A 14,607-nucleotide genomic window follows, 5' to 3' on the forward strand; every position below is an offset into this window, starting at 1 on the left:
AGTGGTTTAAATGCAATACATTGCAAGGCATACTAAATAGAATAGAGCAAATAGATTCTTCTGCCAAACGAATAGCATTGAGCGAATCGCACAAAATGGCACCTTCCATTTTACTTTTAAAATGCAAAGGAAACAGGGCAGGAAAGATGAAGACAGAATACTTTGCAGGCTGCCTGGCAGCCAATCATTATGCAGGATATTGGATGGTCAGTGAGGTCTGCGGAGCACAGACACCAGTGAGTTCAGCCACTGATGTGAGAGGAGGTCACATACACCAGTAACAGACAGAAGCAAGTCATCTGAAGGTTTTGCAGGGACAATTTAGGGATATATTGTTAGGTAGATTGAATTATTAAACAGAAAGTCATGTTTTGTTAGAAGCGAGAGCATAGAGGAAGTGTGTGTACTGAGACTCAGTGTCTTACAGTAAGAGCAGCTACTGGAGCCATTCATGTATTGCACTGACTGCACAAAGATCCTTTGCAAATTATTATTTTTTCTGTACATGAGTCAGTCTTCTTCAAAACAACTTTTACAATACATCTATACTTCATTTGGAGTGTTTATAGGCATATTTCCAGCATCACCAGCAGCATATATTTCACTGCATGAGCTACATAGTTGTGCTTTCTTTAAAAAAAAACTGTTTTAATTATGCTACCATTTATAAGTGTGTATTTTAGTGCATCAGTAGCAGTGTTCAAGTATATTCATAGCATATTTATGTCAATAGAGACATTTAATTGCTCCAGTATTTATTAGCAAACAAATTTGCTAATTGTTTTGTAAGTGTGCAAATCAGTGCCAATGAATAAATCTGCCTTTGCTGACCTGGCTATTTATTAGTGGCCCAATCATTCCACTGCTGCTGTCTGCCTGCCATCATGTTCCATACTGTTTGTCTGCTGATGCCACCGCAGCTGCTCCCCCCTCTACTATGACTACCATTATCCCTACATAGCCACATATCTATTGCCTTTCCACCACTACTACTATCCCATCACAGCCGCACATCTACTGCCTTGTCCATGAAGTTCCACATCCACAATGTACTGTTGCTCTCAAAAAAGGCAGAATTTTTGGATGCTTGTTCAGAACCAACTATTGTTTCCTTTGATACTAATTTCTCTGTGTGTAACAAACATCTCAGGAATATCAACCTTATTGCCTACTTTTGTGTCATTGGCAAATGGGAAAACCTTCCAAACATCCTGCTATGTCACTGACAAACATAATAAAAAGAATAGGACTTGGGCTGGACTTGCTATCTGTTATTCACTATATGTAAGATAGGGCTCAAATTAAAATAACAAAACTTTATTTATATTCATGTTAAAATCTAAATGAATGGCTATCTGCCTCTGATCATGTAAAATAATGAACCAAACACTGTGTTCCAACCCTTCAACACACCTTCATCTCATTAGGTGTGGGTTGATAATATTAGTGTCTGTGGTTCAGACTGGTGTGAGGGAAGGGATGTTTTGGCACACTGATGTAGTGTGTAGCAATATGATCCACTGAGCTAACCTGGTGCTCAATTATATCATTAGCAATGTAGAGTTTGCCAGACACAGTGTTGCCATGTGTATCAGTCACACTAATAAAGTGTCTAGCAAAAAGGATGCCCTGAGCTAATCTTGTGCTCAGCTAGATCATTAATAGCATAGATTAAGCTAAACGCGGTGTTGCCCTGCGTATAATCCCTATGTAAATAGCCCTCACTTAGATCGGCTACATATATAACTAGCTTGCTAACAAGCGTCTCACTTGACGCATTTCCCTGCTGGATACTACCATCTTTTTTCATCAAGAGTATAGGCACATGTACTTAAGCCAGTTTGAAGAAAAATACCAAATAAGCAATATTAGCTGCATGCCACTGATGTGGCAGCAAGAAGCCCTCGGCACTATGACGGCCGCAGCCTGGTCACCACAGCGCGCTCCTTAACAGCAGGTAGCCCCTCCCCTTTGAGGCAGAGCCCCACTGCAGCGTGTCCAATGAAGCAAGGAGGTGTGTACCACCACTCCTGTGGGTAGACATGCACGAGGGTGAGAATGATATATACAAAGTATGCAGTGATTAAACCGCAGCCATAAATAATGCTCTGGGGACAAAGCAGCATATCCTGCAGGACAATCCTGGTGGTCCTAATCAGAATTTTCCTGATCGCTAGCATAAAGAAGTATTTTACACAAATAGGTTAGATGGTGATAAACCTTCCATAATGAAGGGAGGGATTAATAGATACTGTGACAGAAGTAGTACAGGTAGTACATTTGTCACTGGAATACAATGACTGCAATATATACATAATAAACCTCTAACCAAGATAAAGGGAAGATGATTCACACTCTGTAGATACGGACATTGTCAGGGACATGGACGAAAATAGGATGTCAGCACATGTATGCTTGCACACCTAGTAAACCTCTAGAGGGAAGGGGGGAGGGGAATTATTGACACCACATGGATACTGACATAAATAGGGACAAGAATGCCTGCGCCACCTTCTAACTGTGCCCGGACACACTATTCAAATGAAGCAGGTGTATAATATATAATCATTTAGTCCATTAGATTTAACAGTATGGAGTCTAAATGTCCACTCAGCTTCTTTGCGTAGAAGGAGGTTGTTGATGTCGCCTCCTCTGGGTGATGGTTTAATGTGTTAGATTCCCTGAAAACTTATGCAGTTATATCTTCTTCACATGTTGCACTATGGGTGTATCATCCTGTTTGGTAATGTTGGATAGATGCTCCCCCATCTGTCTCCTAAACTCTCTTTTGGTTTTGCCCACATATTGTTTCTGACATATGCATGTGGCCACATACACTACGCTGACAGTTTTGCAGTTAATAAATGATCTAATGTTATAAATGCGTCTTGTCACCGAGCTAGTCACTGTATTGCCTTTTTTGATGGCTTGGCACGCGACACAGCCACCACATTTAAAAATACCACGTGGTTTGTTTGAAAGTCACGTCTCATTTACGGGAGTCCTGAAGATGCTGTGGACCAATCTATCCCTCAAGTTGCCACCTCTCCGGTATGTGATCTGTGGAAAGTCAGCCACCAGATCTCCTACAACTGGGTTGGATTTGAGAATACCCCAGGATTCCTGGAGAATCACCCGTACTTCTTTGTGCACTAGATCGAATGTGCCAATAATCCTCAATTGATCATCATCCGTGTCTCTTTTTTTAGGGTACAGTAAACTCTCCCTGTTACAGCTGACAGCATGCTGATAGGCCGTCTTTAGGGAGGAAAGAGGGTAACCCCTTTGTGTGAACCTTCTTTGGAGATCGCTCGCTGCTATCTTAAAGTCTGCCCACTCGGAGCAATTTATTGGGCCCCTAAATATTGGCCTTTAGGAATGCCACGTTTGAGTGGGATCGGATGTCCACTATCTCATTGCAAGAGGGAGTTAGTAGCTGTGAATTTCCGAAACATCTTGGTGACTATTTTTCTGGATTGACTGATACTAATGGAGAGGTCCAGGAATGTGAGGTGGGTATCACTGATTTCATAAGTAAAATACAACCCCAGCTCATTCACATTGAGCGAGGAGACAAATCCTTCAAATTCAGTCACGGTGCCCCTCCACAAAATGAATACATCGTCAATGAACCTCATCCATAATTCAATGGACTAGGGCCATCGATCCATCATGTCACCAAAGATGATCTCCTTCTCCCACCAGCCTAGGAATAAGTTGGCATAAGTCGGGGCACATAGGCTCCCCATTGCCACGCCCGTGAGCTGGTGGTAGATATCCTGATCAAAGGAGAAGATGCCTCAGGAGAAATTGTAGCAGTTCCGTCACAAACTCATTGTGCATCGTTAAATGTGCACCTCTTTCCACCAGGAATGCTCTAATTGCCTCACATCCCTTATCATGAGGGATTGAGCTATAAAGAGCCTCAACATCTAAACTGGTTAGTAATATGCCTTCATCAAGGTGTATATCATTGAGGCGCCTTAGCACATCCATAGTCTCTCGTACATAAGACGAAATTCTGACTACAAACGATCTCAAAATTCTGTCCACATACAGGCTAATCTTTTCTGTCAGGCTACCGATAACAGATACGATTGGTACTCCCTTTCTAAGGGGAGACCCCCCTTGTGTATTTTCGGTAGACTGCAAAAAAATGGCAGTATTGGGTATTTAGGTAGCAAACATGAATATTCATCATCGATGACTTGCTATCTGGCTATTAGGCCTGGGCCTTCTGCCATACCTCCCACTGTCTCATCATATCCCCAGCATCTTCTGCCCCGCTGACTGCTTCTGTCTCCACCAGATGTGGCAGAAACGTGCCTGCCAGACACGTCCTCTGGTGACACTGTCTCCATGCTCCATCCCATGCTGGTGTCCCATAGGGGTGTGGGCCTGCAACTTCCTGTCATTTATGCTTTAAGGGGCACCTGAAACCTATAAGGAAGAGCAGGTGGTCGCAAAGTGATGACATCATTGCATCCGCCTGCAGCGGGAATCTGAAATACAGGCTGCAGACTGAAAGAGGCCTGTAGCCTGCTTCACAGATTGATGCAAGGAATAAGACTCGGGCTGGTATTTTTTTTTATTTTGTTTTCTGTCAATTCTGGGGACACTAAAACTACTAGGGGCAATGTAAAATGGGCCAATATGAACTACTGGGGGCGCTGTAAAGGGTTCTATACATAGTATTTGAAGGCAATGGAGAGCACAGCATTGCAGCATTGGAGGTTGAGCAGGATAGCACTGTTGGGGCACCAGGAGAGGAAGGATGTTGAAAAGAATGATATAATTAAGATGTCTGTGTTATAAACTCTGCAGAAGCTAGACATGGCTTAAAGATGTCATTATGCTCTGCTCCCAATTAAGAAGATAATGAAGGAGAACATTTACATTAACAGAGACGTCACTTGAAGTAATAGGTTTGTGGTTCTGTATTCTTCCAGAAGTTTAGCAGTGGCGAATGTAATGTCCAGCCAAATATAACATTAGTGCTGGGTTGGGTGGGAGTTGCGCAAAAGTATTTCACATTCACTACTCAACAAGTTGGCCTGAATTTCAGTCCCTCTCCAGTCCTGAATAGGGCCTAGATAAAACCCTTGTAGTCACCACCAGTCACCAGTCTCTCTTCAGAAAGCACACTAGTAACTTTCACACTATGATATCTATCCTTCAGCCAACTTCAAATCCACTGAACTATCCAGGGAATCTAGTTACATCACCTGCTAGAAGTGATTGGTTAAACAGACCAAAGAGAGGTGCAGCAATCACAGATTGAAGTTCTTAAAGAACTCTAGGGTGGATGTTATTTAGATTCATTGCCTTAATTAACATGAATTGTGCTAGATTATCAAAAATATCTGCCTCCAAAAACACAAGCGCAGAACCCTTACAACTGGAGGGACTGCTCTGCCTAAGCACATGATTATCAATGCTACCTTCTGAAAAAACTGAGCAAAAGTAGATATTAAAATGGTCAGTGACAGCCTTATGCTCATCAATAATATCATTATTATCCTCATCTCTATTGTTTGAAATTCAACATTTTTTTTCCTTTTGTCACTAAATACAGTATTTGAAAAAACTTTTTTTTTCCCCCTCAATAGATTTGGCTAAAAAATATTTTACATGGTACTACAATGGGCCTCAAGAAAATCCAGAGACAAAAAGTAGAGGCATGGCTCAATGTATTATAGTGAGTTTGATGCAACAAATACCTATTTTATACAGTAATTTAGAAATTATTTTAATGTCTCTTATTTCCTGCTTCAGGTTTTGGTGTACTAATTTTTATTATGGTCTATAGAACAAGTCATCAGAAGATCACAGGTTAAACCCCTATCAGAAAGCTTAAGGTTATTAAGTAAAAAGTAATAAAAAACATTTAAAAAAATGAAAAAAAAATATTTAAATTCAAATCATCCGCATTCCCAATTTTACATAAAATAATAGATAAGCAATAAAAAAAAACATAATTTGCACAATTTGCCATTTTGCCATTTTTCACTGACCTTGTCACCCACAAAAATTGAATAATAGTGATCAAAAAGTCATACGTACCCCAAAAATGGTACGCATAAAAACTAAAGTTCATCCCGCAAAAAACTAACCCTCATACAACTCTGTAGACAGAAATGTCAAAAAGTTAGGGTTTACAGAAATTGGTGATGCAAAAAAAAAATTTGTATCGCTGCAATCATATTGACTTGCAGCATAAGGATTTCGTGTCATTTTTAGAGCATAGTGATCGTTGTAATATCAAAACCAAAGAAACCTTGGTAGAATTATGTTTTTTGTTTCAATTTTACACCACAATTCCCCCCCCCCCCCCATTTTCCAATACAAGACAAGACAAGATAAATTAAATGTTACCATTGCAAAATACATCCTGTCCTGCAAAAAACAAGCACTCATATGGTTATGAGCATGGAAAATTTTAATGACTCTTGGAGTGTAGGGAGGAAACATAAAAAAAGCAAAAACAAAAATGTGCCTGGTCATTAAGGGGTTAAAAGTTGCCCTATATAAGGTCAATGCCTTATTGCAATCTCTCAAATAGCATCTATAGTATAAGTGATAAATACACGATTGCTGGAACCCCAATGATTCTGACAGTGGGGATTCCCAAATTCCCTTTTAATGAAATGGTAGGATGCCTGTCGGTCCACTAGAGATAAGCAAAATTCAGTCCCAACGAATCAGTAAAAAAAAATTGATTCTACTCAAGTCAAAACTGCTCCAATTGGTCTGAAAAATTGTGTGACACTCTGAGGTCTCCTAGGACCTATTTTTTCTCTCTTGTCATTTAATTGTTTCTCTCTCTCTCTTTTCCCCCTTCCAGACACTTTAACACAAATACAGATATAGAAATTAATGTCAGAGTGACATCTCTAGCTGTAGGTAAGCATCAAAAAATGAATGGCAGCAATGCCTGCCCATGTTTATACACACACATGCTAGTACTGGAAGAAACAGTGACTTGCTCTGAACAAGGCCCAAAAAATTATTCCTTTTTTTGGAGCAGCAGCACAGTCTGGATGTGGAACCTTGGAACCTCACAGACAGTTGTGTATTACAAGACACTTAACATGTTTCGATCATCAATAGTGATGAGTGGGAGGTGCCATATTCGATTTCGCAATATTTCGCGAATATTCAATTGAATATTCGTGTTATATTCGTCGAAATCGAATATTCGTAATTATTCCAATGATCGCGAATAATATGCGATTTAATTAATCGCGTATTGCGATTTTTCCTTTGATAGTATAAGGCAACGTTCCTATGACTAATTGACTATGGCTAGGCTAATATGTGTATTTTGTGAAATTTCTTAATATTGCTCTAACTTCGTCTTTTAGAATATTACAAATATTCGTAAAATACACATATAGATTGTAATTTAGCTAATATAGTGCTATAATCCTTTTTTTTTTCTCAATTTTTTTTGCCTCTTCTGAACTTATATTTTGTAAAATATGTACACTTTAAAAAAAATTACTATAGCAGTACATTAGCTAAATTACAATCTATATGGGTATTTTACGAAATTTCGTAATATTGCTCCAACTTCGTCTTTTAGAATATTCGTAATATTGCTCTAACTTCGTCTTTTAGAATATTCGTAATATTGCGCTAACTTCGTCTTTTAGAATATTCGTAATATTCAAAAAGACGAAGTTAGAGCAATATTAAGAATATACGTTAAAAGTTGAAATCGCGAATATTTGTAATATTCTAAAAGACGAAGTTAGAGCAATATTACGAATATACGTAATAACTCGAAGTAATCGCATCGCGATTTCTACTTTTTACGTATATTCTTAAGATTGCTGTAACTTCGTCTTTTAGAATATTACGAATATTCTAAAAGAAGAAGTTAGAGCAATATTACGAATATTCTAAAAGACGAAGTTAGAGCAATATTACGAAATTTCGTAAAATACCCATATAGATTGTAATTTAGCTAATATGGAATATAGCAGTGTTAAGTTGAAATCGCAATTCGATTATTATAACTTGAATTAATCGAATTGCGATTTCAATGAAATTCTCAAATCCGACAGTACATTCTAGTATATGGAGACGTTTCTATGGTGATGGGGACACTCCATGAGCACGGAAGTCGACAGAAGCGGCAACGGGCACTGACTGGAGCAGCCAGGAAGCCAGGAATCCAAAGGACAGGTAAGAACAACTTTAGGGAAGTGGGAAAGAAAAAAATATAACAATAAAAAAAAACTAAAAAAAAACGAATATTCGATTTCGCGAATATATAGAACAATATTCTAAATATTCGCGAAATCTCGAAATTGCAATATTCGAGAAAAAAATTCACAATTCGAATATTCGCGCTCAACACTAATCATCAAGTGACCTTAATCATTACATGAATGCAATGGTGTAACCTTTCCTTAAGTAGTATAGTACCCGTCCAATGATAAAAGTGTAATCATTAGCACCTATTAATGGGCCCATGGATTAACACTCATCTTTAGTGACAAGGGTGAATACACAGTAAGACATACTATTAAAAACATCAAATGTGACAGAGATATGACTGATAATTGCTTCATAGAAAGAATCAGTAGTAGAAATCATTAGTCGGCACTCTGGAAGAAGTTGATGGTTCTTGTACCCTGGATTGCTGGCTCATAGAAAGAATCATGCAAAAGTCAAGCCACCCTCGAAAATACTGATAATTCTGTCTGCATTAGATGCACCTCTAAGCAGCTTAAAATCCATATCTTGGAACATTTAAACTATATCTAGAGATGAGCGAATCGAAGTTGACGAAGTGGAATTCGATCAGAATTTCAGGAAAAATTTGATTCGCACCGAAGTCGAATTTCCTCAAGCTTCATGGTAACTAATCACATTTTTAAAATGGCTGATGAACATGTTAGGACATGGAGCAAAGAACTCTGAGAACGAGGGATCACCCACGATGCCATGCATGCAGACAATCAGCAGCCAGCCCCTTGGATTCAGACATTTTCCAGTGTACTTCATGCAGGGGGAAATGTAAGCAGGTGCTAGGGACAGTGCTAGGAAAGACTTTATTGTGCTGAAGAAACAATTTAGAAGTTCAGGGAAAGATTATTCGTAGTGTAGGGAAAGGATAGGGAGGCATTATCCACATTATAAAAGGAGAACAGGGTCTAATAGGGGAGTGTACAGTCTGGGCAATAGGAGCGATTCTTTTGCACCTTGCTGCACTAACTGGGGATCCAAATTGCTGTTATACTGCTGCTTTTAGGTTTCACTATATGATAGCTCAGCAATTCCAGCAAACCTTGCAAGTGCTATGTGATACAGTCATTTACGGGATGTATTAATAGGAAATATATGTACGTCCTATTAGCCGTTCTGCAGTGATTTTGCATTGTTATACCTTTTTTTGGGGGGTGTGTTAATAGGAAAAAAAGAATATGTCTTATTTGCCATTCTGCAGTGAAATTAAATTGTACTACAGCCATTTACGGGGTGTATTAATAGGAAATATTTGTCTGCCCTAATAGCCATTCTGCAAAAAATTTACATTGTTATACATTTTTGGGGGGTGTATTAATAGGAAACAAAATGTCTTAATTGCCGTTCTGCTGTGAATTTACATGGTACTACAGCCAATTACAGGGTGTATTATTACGAAATATACGTACATCCTATTAGCCATTCTGCTGTGAAGTTACATTGTTATACATTTTATTGGGGTGTATAAGAAATTAAGAAATTGAATCCTGGCTTTCTCCTTGACAACTCAAAATCGGAACCACAACGGGAAGAACATGGTGTCGGCGCTGCGTCAAGAAGGGCTGAGCCATGCGCCCTGCATGGCGCATGTGTTCAATCTGGTTGTAAACTGATTCCTGAAGTCTACACCCCATCTGCAAAACATCCTGAAAAGTTGCCCTCCTCTAAACCCTCTCCAGCTCTGCTATGTCTGCCATATTCACAGGAGCCAAGAACTGTACACAGTACTCCATGTGTGGTCTAACTAGGTATTTATAAAGTGGCAAGACTATGTTCTCATCAAGGGCATCTATACCCCTTTTAATGCAACATATTATTTTATTGGCCTTGGCAGCAGTAGCCTCACACTGGTTCCTACAGCTTAGTTTACTGTTCACTTAAATTCCTAGGTCCTTTGTCCATGTTACCCAGTGTTTTACTATTTAGTATGTATTGGTGACTTGCATTATTCCTTCCTATATGCATAACCTTACATTTGTCAGTGTTAAACCTCATCTGCCACTTCTCTGCCTAAGCCTCCAATTTATCCAGAATCATCTGTAGCAGTATACTGTCCTCTTCCATGTCAATTACTTTACACAGTTTAGTGTCAAAAATGACTACAAGCCTCACTACCAGTCCAAAATGGGGGCCTTTTCTCCACCCACTGAGTGGCAGGACAAACTGAATCACTATGAAGACATCCTATGTAGTCAGTTGGCCGGAGCCTATGTGCGCCATCAAAGATCCTCACGCAGGTCTGACCGGGGGGGGGGGGGGGGGGGACCTCTGTGCTCACGTTCCACACTGGGGGTGGGCAGGAGAAGTACCAGCTCCATCAGCAGCAACTTAAGTTTAGAGTCACTGATGAGCAGTTTTCTTCACGCGGCTACTGAATAAACTACTCATCAGCAGCAGCTAGACAGAGAGCAGAACCTAAACCAGCAGGTTGTGGCATACTTGGAGTGCACCCTGCCACTCCACATCAAAGATCCCCTGGATTACTGGGGCAGCCAAACTCGATTTGTGGCCGCAACTGGCCGAGATTGCCCTGGACAAGATTTCCTGCCAGCAGTGTGGCATCAGAGCGGCCGTTTAGTGCGGCGGGGGTCATAGTTACCCCAAGGAGAAGTCATTTGTCAACCCAGAAATGTGTAGAAACTGACCTTTGTGAAGATTAATCAGGCGTGGATCAGCCAGGATTTCCACACACCAGTGCCTGATGCATCAGATTAGATCATCCATGGCGCCACACCTAAACTTTGTCAGAAGAGTCTTGTTTCTACTGGCTACCTGCTTCAGCTACTTTTCTGATGCTGCCACCCGCCTGATGCCAGAAACCTGCTGCCAGGTGCTCTTACTGCCACCCACCATCTTCAGCTGGTACTGGTATTGCCCCCCACCTCACCACTATGTCACTGGGCCACTCTGTGGTCTACTCATGCTGCTGCCAACTCAACACTCTGTTACAGGGCCACTCTGTGGTCTCCTCATGCTGCTGCCACCTCACCACTCTGTGGTCTCCTTATGCTGCTTCCAACTCAACACTATGTCACTGGGCCCCTCTGTGGTCTCCTAATGCCGCTGCCACCTCACCACTCAGTGGTCTCCTCATGCTGCTGCCAACTCACCACTCTGTGGTCTCCTCATGCTGCTCCCAACTCAACACTATGTCAATGGGCCACTCTGTGCTCTCCTCATGCTGCTGTCACCTTACCACTCTGTCACTGGGCCACTCTGTGATCTCCTCATGCTGCTGCCACCTCACCACTTTATCAATTGGCCACTCTGTGGTCTCCTAATGCTGCTGTCACCTCATCACTCTGTGGTCTCCTCATGCTCCTGCCAACTCAACACTATGTCACTGGGCCACTCTGTGCTCTCCTCATGCTGCTGCCACCTTACCACTTTGTCACTGGGCCACTCTGTGATCTCCTCATGCTGCTGACACCTCACCACTTTGTCACTTGGCCACTCTGTGGTCTCCTCATGCTGCTGCCACCTCACCACTTTGTCACTTGGCCACTCTGTGGTCTTCTCATGCTGCTGACAGCTCACCACACTGTCACTGGGCCACTCTGTGATCTCCTCATGCTGCTTCCACCTCACCACTTTGTCACTTGGTCACTCTGTGGTCTCCTCATGCTGCTGCCAGCTCACCACTCTGTCACTGGGCCACTCTGTGATCTCTTCGTGCTGCTGCCAGTTCACCACTTTGTCACTGGGCCACTCTGTGATCTCTTCATGCTGCTGCCAGCTCACCACTTTTTCACTAGGCCACTCTGTGCTCTCCTCATGCTGCAGCCACCTCGCCACTTTGTCACTTGACCTCTCTGTGGTCTCCTCATGCTGCTGCCACCTCACCAATCTGTGGTCTCTTCATATTGCTGCCATCTCAACACTCTGTAGTCTCTTCATGCTGCTACCTCACCACTCCATGACTAGGCCAGTATTTTGCCTTTTTGGCCTGGTTGACATAATAATTTATTTGACCCTTCCTCTGATCTGTCAGAAGGAAGGAAAAATGAGACACACAATGGATCCTGTCTATGTAGCAGCTGTAAGGCCTATATGACATGGTCTCTATTTTGCATCAGAATTGGCTTATGATTTGGTAGCCAAAAACAGGAGTGGGTGCAAAACACAGAAGACCATATAAAATATTCAGTTCACATGTCATCTCTGTTTTGGATCCACTCCTGTTTTGTTTTTTGGCTTTTGCAATACTGATGGATTACTGACCAAATTCTGACCGAGTGAAGGCGGATGCTCAGCAGACAGGATCCAATTTTTGGGAGTTATTATTCTGACGGATCAGAGGAAGAGGAATAATCATTGACGTCAACACAAACTTACTGCTAGCACCCTCTCCACTCTGTCAGGGGAGCTCTACTTGTATCAGCATTTAATAGAACAGCTTCTGTAGAAATCTATGTGGAATCAGCTGACAACTATGTAAAAGGAGTGTGCTTCTTCATGCTATAGTAGGATCTTGGGCCTCTGCACAGTTCTTTATACCTGGCGCTAACATTGACCTGTAAGGCTGAGTTCACACTTCAGTTATTTGTGTTTTATAAGTGAATTGTGCAGTGATTCTAAGAGCGACACCTGTCATCTGCGTGTCATACTGACTCAAAGTATTGTTTCACTCCCTATGCGTGTTTCTGTGAGGCACAGTGTTTTACACCACTATTCAGGCTCTCTGCAGCCAGAACATAGCAGTTTTTTAACAAGAATTGCCACAAGTAAATTTGGATTGAATCAAATGTTTTGGAAAAATTCGGCAAACAGACGGAATCTAATTTTTTTAGAAATTCGCTCATCTCTATATATTACCCATTACAAAAATACAAATCTGTTCCAAAAATGTAACTAAATAGTGAAGATTTCCAGAAAAAAAACTTTTTAAGCTTTTGTTTACAAAAGTGATTAGCTGGCAATATTGGAGATACTGAGACAATGGAAGGTTAAGCTTACCACTCAATTCTTGAAAAGTAATTGATACTCTGTATCACCGAGGACATCTTTAAAAGTCCCCAGCCCACTCAGCAAAAAGACAATTTGACCTCCTTTGCAAGAACATGGGAATTCCACCAAAAATTCATATATTTGGATAGGTGAAAGGACAAGCCAGAAGCCTTCTAGGAATAGTAAATGTTTAAAATGACATGGTAACATAGAGTATCGGATTTGAATTATCGAGTTAAGTGGCCAGCGGTTTGCCAGTTGTGATTAAAGTAATGGCTGAATTTGTGAATCCAGTCAAGCGATGTCTGAGGATACTACCTAGCGTGTATCCTTTGATATTTGATAGATTTATGCCCCCAACCATTTTTTTTTGGCAACATAAGTTTACGTGGCACAATTTAAAGCAGACTTGCACCATGAAAATGCAGGAAAATCTGCAGGCAGCAAGTTACAAAGAGGAAGAGTTGAGCAGATTTATATATACTGCAGTTTTATGGGAATAGATTCTGTTAATTCTTTTTCATCTAAATCTCTTCTCATTGTGAGCTAAGAAGTTATGCTGCCCGCCTAATCAGTGACAGAAAGCTATACATGTATGCACACACATGGGTCAGTCACTGTTACATTGACTCTTTAGCTGAAAATGAGCAGAGATTTAGATAAATAAAATACAAGTTTTACATAATATTTTCCCACAATCTGTATAGTAATCTGCTCAGCTCCTCCTGCTCTATACCACTATGACTGCAGATTGGTCTGCATTTTAATGGTGACAGGTTTATGCTTTAATAACATCTTCTGTGGTGATTTGGGCATTTGATATTTGTTCATAGGATAAACAGAGGATCCTTGGTCAGGCGTTGATTATTGTTCTAATCATTTATAAAACTCATGAAAGACTTACGGGATCTTCATGGGTAAAGAATGTACCTTTCCCTGGGTATCCAAAATCTTCAGCACATGGGACAATAGGAAAGAAGACTTTACTTATCTCACCATCATCCTCCCTGCCTTATTACTAAAGCTAAAAAAGATTTGCCTCTTGGCATTTACAATAAAACCTTTCACTCCTGTCACACTTAGGGTCATGCTATTATCTCACAATGCTCCACTCCCTTGGAAAGGACAAGACATTTTAGTTATACTGGCATAGATTTGGGGTTGGAGATCAAAACCACTTTCGCTGTATGCCAACACAGAAGGTGTTTTAAGTATTCCCTATTATAGTGTTTGGACTCTAAGAACCATGGTATCAGGAGAGTTAAAAAATTCTAATCCACTGCAAGAGAAGAAAGAAACCTCCACAAATAGTTAGTCCCCCTGGAGTGAAGAAATGGACAAAGTCTCTTTACTCTTGGTTAGTCTCTATGAGTCTCTCAACTCTGTTATTTGTGATAAGGAACA

At 40.8% G+C, this 14,607-nt stretch overlaps 1 protein-coding gene across 1 annotated transcript in view; it reads right to left on the reverse strand.

Moving 5' to 3' along the window:
* Positions 1-14,607, reverse strand: part of LOC122945932 (bifunctional heparan sulfate N-deacetylase/N-sulfotransferase 3-like) — a 550,006-nt gene that overhangs the window by 283,514 nt on the left and 251,885 nt on the right. The gene's annotated exons all lie outside the window — the stretch shown is intronic.

Source organism: Bufo gargarizans, chromosome 1 (genome assembly GCF_014858855.1).
Source record: "Bufo gargarizans isolate SCDJY-AF-19 chromosome 1, ASM1485885v1, whole genome shotgun sequence".
In the NCBI taxonomy this organism is placed as follows: Eukaryota; Metazoa; Chordata; class Amphibia; order Anura; family Bufonidae; genus Bufo; species Bufo gargarizans.